This window comes from Triticum dicoccoides, chromosome 5B, assembly GCF_002162155.2.
Source record: "Triticum dicoccoides isolate Atlit2015 ecotype Zavitan chromosome 5B, WEW_v2.0, whole genome shotgun sequence".
Classification (NCBI taxonomy): Eukaryota; Viridiplantae; Streptophyta; class Magnoliopsida; order Poales; family Poaceae; genus Triticum; species Triticum dicoccoides.
This window is the reverse complement of record NC_041389.1, coordinates 103,860,458-103,867,681: the sequence shown is the minus strand read 5'-3', so window position 1 is coordinate 103,867,681 and position 7,224 is coordinate 103,860,458.

The following is a 7,224-nucleotide window of genomic DNA, read 5'->3' as shown; positions in this document are numbered from 1 at the left end:
TCGAGTGTTGGTCCGAACTGAGCAGCCTGCGGGGCCACCTCGGGGCAACTTGAGGGTTGGTTTTACTCGTAGCTTGACTCATCCGGTGTGCCCTGAGAACGAGATACGTGCGACTCCTATCGGGATTTGTCGGCACATCGGGCGGCTTTGCTGGTCTTGTTTTACCATTGTCGAAATGTCTTGCGAACCGGGATTCCGAGGCTGATCGGGTCTTCCCGGGAGAAGGTATATCCTTCGTTAACCGTGAGAGCTTGTGATGGGCTGAGTTGGGACACCCCTGCAGGGTATATAATCTTTCGAAAGTCGTGCCCGCGGTTATGAGGCAGATGGGAATTTGTTAATGTCCGGTTGTAGATAACTTGACACTTGACTTCATTAAAATGCATCAACCGCGTGTGTAGCCGTGATGGTCTCTTCTCGGCGGAGTCCGGGAAGTGAACACGGTTTGAGTTATGCTTGACGTAAGTAGTTTCAGGATCACTTCTTGATCGCTTCTAGCTTCTCGACCGATGCGCTGCGTCTCTTCTCGCTCTCACTTGCGTATGTTAGCCACCATATATGCTTAGTGCTTGCCGCAGCTCCACCATATTACACCTTTTCCTACCTATGAGCTTAAATAGTCTTGATCTCGCGGGTGTGAGATTGTTGAGTCCCCGTGGCTCACAGATTCTACCAAAACAGATGCAGGTGCCGAGGATACTAGCGCAGATGGCGCAACTGAGCTGAAGTGGGAATTTGATGAGGCCCTTGGTCGTTACTATGTATCGTTTCCAGATGATCAGTAGAGGAGCCCAGTCGGGGCGATCGGGGATCTAGCATTTGGGGTTGTCTTCTTTTCATTTGAACTTGACCGTAGCCGGTCTATGAGTGTATTTGAATGATGTATGATCTTAATTATGTATTGTGTGAAGTGGCGATTGTAAGCCAACTCTCTTTATCCCATTCTTGTTCATTACATGGGATTGTGTGAAGATGACCCTTCTTGCGACAAACCACCATGCGGTTATGCCTCTAAGTCGTGCTTCGACACGTGGGAGATATAGCCGCATCATGGGTGTTACAAGTTCGTAATCAGAGCCATCCCCGACTTAGGAGCCCCCTGCTTGATTGTTTGCTGGCGATGTTGAGTCTAGAACAAAAGTGTTTTGAGTCTTAGGATTATATATATCGGAGAGTAGGATTCTTTTTACTCCTCATTCCATTCATCGCTTTGGTGAGGTCTCCTGACGTAGATGTTTTGACTTTCCTCTCCTCAAATTTCACTAAAAAAATTAGGATCACGCGGGTATCTTGGAATCATTCCGATGGTTTTGTGACGAGAACATTGTTCTTGGTGCCTCCTGTCTATTTATGTGGCTTTGACCCCGGGAGTCGAGCTCTGAGGTGTTGTCATCACTATGTTATCGTTGCAGTTCTGGAATACCTGAGTTTTGCCGACATCGAAAATCTCTTTTATGCAGTTGTTGGTGAGATAACCTCGACGCCACCCAGTACTGGGGCGCGAGTTCGGGAGTATTGCCATAACTCGTATAACGGATGCTTTTTGAAGGTTGAGGTACACGATTTCCGAAGGTTTCTTGGTTATGTGTTGACGGATGGATACAGCTGGATGTAGGGATTGTTAGTTTGGGTGAGATATATTGCTTCCCCTGTATCCCCAACACCAGATTGCATAACCAGAAAGTTTCGGGAGTTTATAGGTGGGATTCAAGTAGCTCTAGCATTTCTTCCCGCAGATATTTGGTTTGTGATTGGGTAATCCTTACCACTTATTTGTTCCAGTTGTACCTTGTTTATTTCATTCATCAATGTCTTATCAAGTGGCTTCTCACCTTTATGGACATGTGATGTTTACTTTGGAATTCATTCGTTCATCTTTGTTCGAATGTTTATTGTGAAGACTATATGTTGCAATTTCTATCCGTTGATTCAACTTGTCTATCTGTCTATCAAGATGCTAACGGATGTCACCCTCTTAAGGATGGCTCCGCCAACGCGTCAGAATCCGGAACGCAATGATGGGAGTCAGGTGAACCCTCCACCTCCACCTCCGCCTCCGGAGGCATGGCAAGCTTTGATGGCAGCCTCTAACGCCCATGCTCAGATGATGATCCAGCTCATGCAAGAGCGCAACCAAGGCCAAGGCAACCAAGGGAATCTAGGTCAAGGGCAGTTCAATCATCAGCCTCTATTTCCTACCCTCAACCAATTCCTTGCAAATCAGTCGAAGTCTTTCAGCTACTGTGTCAAGGCCACAGACACCGATGATTGGCTCGTGGATATCAACAAGCATTTTGAATGCAGCAATGTCAGGCCTGAGGACTATGTCAAGTTCGCTTCTTTTTAGCTCAAGGATCAGGCAGCTGATTGGTTCCAACAATACAAGGATTCCAGAGGTGGTCGAGTTATTACTTGGACTAATTTCTGTCGGGACTTTAAAGCTCACCATATTCCTACCAGTGTTGTTGAGAGCAAGCGTGAGGAGTTCCGCAATCTCAAGCAAGGCAACATGTCAGTGTACGAATACAACAAGCAGTTTCAGAAACTTGCTCGCTTCGCTAAGCAAGATGTTCCTGATGAGAAGAGTATGATCTATCAATTCAGAGGTGGCCTTAGAGAGGATCTGCAGTTAGCTCTCGTTCTTGTTGAGCCTACTCAGTTTGATCAATTCTACAATATGGCACTCAAGCAAGAAGGTGCTCAGCTCAAGTGTGAGGCTTCTAAGAAGAGAATCAGGGATGCAGTGCAATCATCTTCTTCCTCACAAGTGGCAGCTAAGTAGCAGAAGTTCTACCTTCCTCCTCCTCCGTTTCGTCAGCCTTACCAACAGAAGAACTCTGGTGGTCGTGGATCTTCCCACCCACCCAACCCAAGCTATCAGAACAAGTCTCAGCCTCAAGCTTCAAGGTCAAATGCTCCTTATCACCGTCCACTCTCAGAAGTGACTTGCAACAAGTGCCAGCTGAAAGGTCACTACGCGAACAAATGCTTCAATCAAAGGCGCCTTCCTCCTCCTCCTCCTGTGAGATCTTCAAGCAATGCAGTGGTCAAGCATAATTCCAAGTTTGCAAAGGTGAACATGATGAATGCAGCTCAGGCAGAGGATTCTTCAGATGTGATCATCAGTAATCTTCCTGTTAATGATATTCCTGCAAAAGTCTTATTTGATACTGGTGCATCGCATTGTTTCATGTCAAGACCGTTTTTTGCCAAGCATGAATTCTCTTCGTCACATTTGGGTTAACCCATGGATGTCGTTTCTCCAGGTAAACGGTTGAGCTCCAGTTTGGTGGTTCCGGATACCACAATCAAGATGGGCGACTATAAATTTCTGTCTTCTCCAGTTGTTCTTGGCGACTCTGATATTGATCTAATTCTCGGGATGGACTGGCTTTCTAAGCACAAGGCTCAGCTTGATTATGCTGCCAGGCAGATTCAATTGACACACCCTTCTGAGGATGTTATCATCTATGCCGCTCGCGATGAAACCATTCGGTTGTTTCCTCTCAATGAGAAGGGCGAGTTGGATGCTATTTCTCAAATTCCAGTCGTCTGTGAGTACCAAGATGTCTTTCCAGAAGAGCTTCCGGGTATGCCTCCTCATCGGCCAGTCGAATTCGTTATTGATCTTGAGCCTGGAATAGAACCCGTTTGCAAGCATCCATACAAGCTTGGACCCAAGGAGCTGAAGGAATTGAAGAAGCAGCTCGATGAACAAGAGCGTCTAGGCTTGATCAGACCGAGTTCATCCCCATGGGGTTGTGGAGTTCTTTTTGTCCAGAAGAAGGATGGCACGGACCGACTTTGCGTCGATTACCGTCCATTGAACAAGAAGACAATCAAGAACAAGTATCCACTTCCCAACATCAATGAGCTTTTCGAGCAACTCAAAGGTGCTAAAGTATTCTCCAAGCTTGACCTTCGTATGGGTTATCATCAGATTCGCATTCGTGAACAAGATATTCCCAAGACAGCATTCAGAACAAGCTATGGTTCTTATGAATATACTGTCATGTCTTTCGGCCTTGTCAATGCTCCTCCAACGTTCTCTTGCATGATGAACTTTATCTTCAACCCCTACACCAATGAATTCGTTCTGGTGTATCTCGATGATATTTTGGTCTTCTCCAAGAATAAGCAGGATCATGCCAAACATTTGCGATTGGTGCTCGACAAGCTCAGAGAGCATCCATTCTATGCGAAGTTTTCCAAATGTGAGTTCTGGCTTGATGAAGTTCTTTACCTTGGCCATATCATCTCTGCCAAGGGCATTGCTGTTAATCCCGCGAAGGTTTCTGCAGTTCTGAATTGGGAACCTCCTCAGAATGTCAAACAGCTCCGTAGTTTTCTTGGTCTTGCAAGCTATTGCCGAAGATTCGTTGAGAACTTCTCTAAGATTGCAAAGCCTCTTTCCAACCTCCTCCAGAAGCATGTCAAGTATGTCTGGATGCCTGAGTGTGACGTCGCTTTCAACACCCTCAAAGAGAAGCTAGTCACAGCTCCTGTCTTGACTCCTCCTGATGAATCCAAGCCATTCGAAGTATTCTGTGATGCTTCCCTTCAAGGTCTCGGTGCTGTGTTGATGCAAGAGAAAAAAGTTGTGGCCTATACCTCTCGTCAGTTGAAGCCTAACGAAAAGAACTACCCCACTCACGATCTTGAGTTGGCGGCAGTTGTCCATGCATTGATAACATGGAGACATCTCTTATTGGGAAGGCAAGTGGACATTTTCACCGATCACAAGAGCCTCAAGTATATCTTCACTCAACCCAACCTTAACCTCAGGCAAACTCGATGGGTCGAAATGATTCAAGAGTACAATCCGAGTATTGAATATACTCCTGGCAAGGCGAATGTGATTGCAGATGCTCTGAGCAGAAAGGCTTATTGCAACAGTCTAATTCTCAAGTCGTTTCAACCGGATCTTTGTGAAGCCTTCCGCAAGCTGAATCTTCAAGTTGTTCCTCAAGGTTTTCTTGCCAACCTCATAGTCTCTCCTACGTTGGAAGATCAAATTCGTGAGGCACAACTCCTGGATACCATGGTGAAGAAGGTGAAACGTGGTATTGACAAGGGAATTCCCAAATACAAGTGCTATCGCTTGGATGACAAAGATACTCTTTTCTTCAAGGATCGAATTGTGGTTCCAAAAGGCGATCTGAGAAGAGTCATCAGGAATGAGGCACACAATTCCCTCCTATCCATTCATCCTGGAAGTACAAAGATGTACCATGACCTCAAGCAGTCATATTGGTTGACTCGAATGAAGCGAGAAATTGCTCAATTCATGAATGAATGTGATGTCTGCAGAAGGGTGAAAGCAGAACACCAACGACCAGCTGGTCTCCTCCAACCTCTTGCTATTCCGGAATGGAAGTTTGACCATATCGAGATGGACTTCGTGACTGGTTTTCCTAAGTCCAAGCATGGAAATGATGCTATCTTCGTTGTCATTGACAAGCTTACTAAAGTGGCTCATTTTCTTCCTATCAAAGAATCTATCACAGCAGCTCAGCTGGCAGAGCTTTACACCTCCAGAATTGTCTCCTTGCACGGCATTCCACAATTGATATCTTCGGATCGTGGAAGCATCTTCACTTCTAAGTTCTGGGACTCCTTTCAGACGGCCATGGGCAGCAACATTCGTTTCAGCACAGCTTTCCATCCTCAAACAAGTGTCCAAGTCGAGCGAGTCAATCAAATCCTTGAAGATATGCTCAGGGCTTGTGTCATCTCTTTCGGTATGAAGTGGGAAGATTGTCTTCCATATGCCAAGTTCTCCTACAACAACAGCTTCCAAGCGAGTTCGGGCAAGACCCCATTCGAAATTCTCTATGGCAGAAAGTGTCGTACTCCTCTCAACTGGTCTGAGACAGGTGAACGCCAACTTCTTGGCAACGACTTGATCACAGAAGCCGAAGAAATGTGCAAAGTCATTTGTGTGAATCTCAAAGCCACGCAATCACGATAAAACGGTTACTATGATAGCAAGCACCGTGACTTGGCTTTTGAAATCGGAGACCATGTCTACCTCCGCGTCTCTCCAATGAAAGGCACTCGTCGCTTCGGTATCAAAGGGAAGCATGCCCCTAGATACGTGGGTCCTTTCAAGATCATTGGCAAAAGAGGCGACCTCGCCTATCAACTTGAGCTTCCATCCATCTTCGCAAACGTGCACGATGTGTTTCACGTGTCACAGCTTTGCAAGTGCTTCAAGACTCCTGAGCGCACTATCAACTTCGAATAAATCGACCTCCAAGAAGATCTCTCTTATCATGAGCACCCCGTTGCTATTCTTGAAGAAACCGAGCGCAAGACTCGCAACAAGTCAATCAAATTCCTGAAAGTGAAGTGGTCACACCATTCTGACCGAGAAGCCACCTGGGAGCGCGAGGATCACCTCCGTTCCGAATATCCGGAGTTCTTTCAGTCCTAGATCTCGGGACGAGATCCTCTTGTAGTGGTGGAGTGTTGTAACACCCCGGATGTAACTTTCCATCTTTGTAACTCCAACTCTTGCCATTTTCGGCTATGTGATATGATATTCCCTCTGTGGTTGGGTTTTGTCTTTTGTTTTGCATTTTATTCATGTCATGCATATCATATCATGTCATCATGTGCATCTCATTTGCATACGTGTTCGTCTCATGCATCCGAGCATTTTCCCCGTTGTCCGTTTCGCAATCCGATACTCCCACATGCACCGGCGCACCCCTCTTGTCTAATTTCGTGTGTGGGTGTTGAACGTTCTCGGAATGGACCGAGCCTTGCCAAGTGGCCCTGGTATAGCACCGGTAGACCACCTGTCAAGTTTCGGGTCATTTGGAGCTCGTTTGGTACTCCAACGGTTATCCGCATATCCGCAAAGGCCTCTTTTGAGTTGCAGCCCAACACCCCTCCAAAACAGCCCAATAACCCATCTAAGTCACTTCGAAGCTCTCCGTCGTCGTATCACGATCGTGTGGGCGAAAACCGCACCTCTTTTGGACACTCCTAGCTCCCTCTACCTATAAATATGTGCACTCCCCCGGATTTTTCGCAGTCCAACCCTAGCCCCGCTCCTCTCCGCGCCGCCGGACACGTCCGGACGGAGCCGGACACGTCAGTCCCGCCGCCCGCGTCCAATCCGAGCTCGCCACATGGGCGCTCCGCCGCCCCCGCGCCATCGGCTCGCCAGGCCCGCGGGAAGCCCGCCCGGCCCGCGTGCCCCGCCGCTGCTCGCCC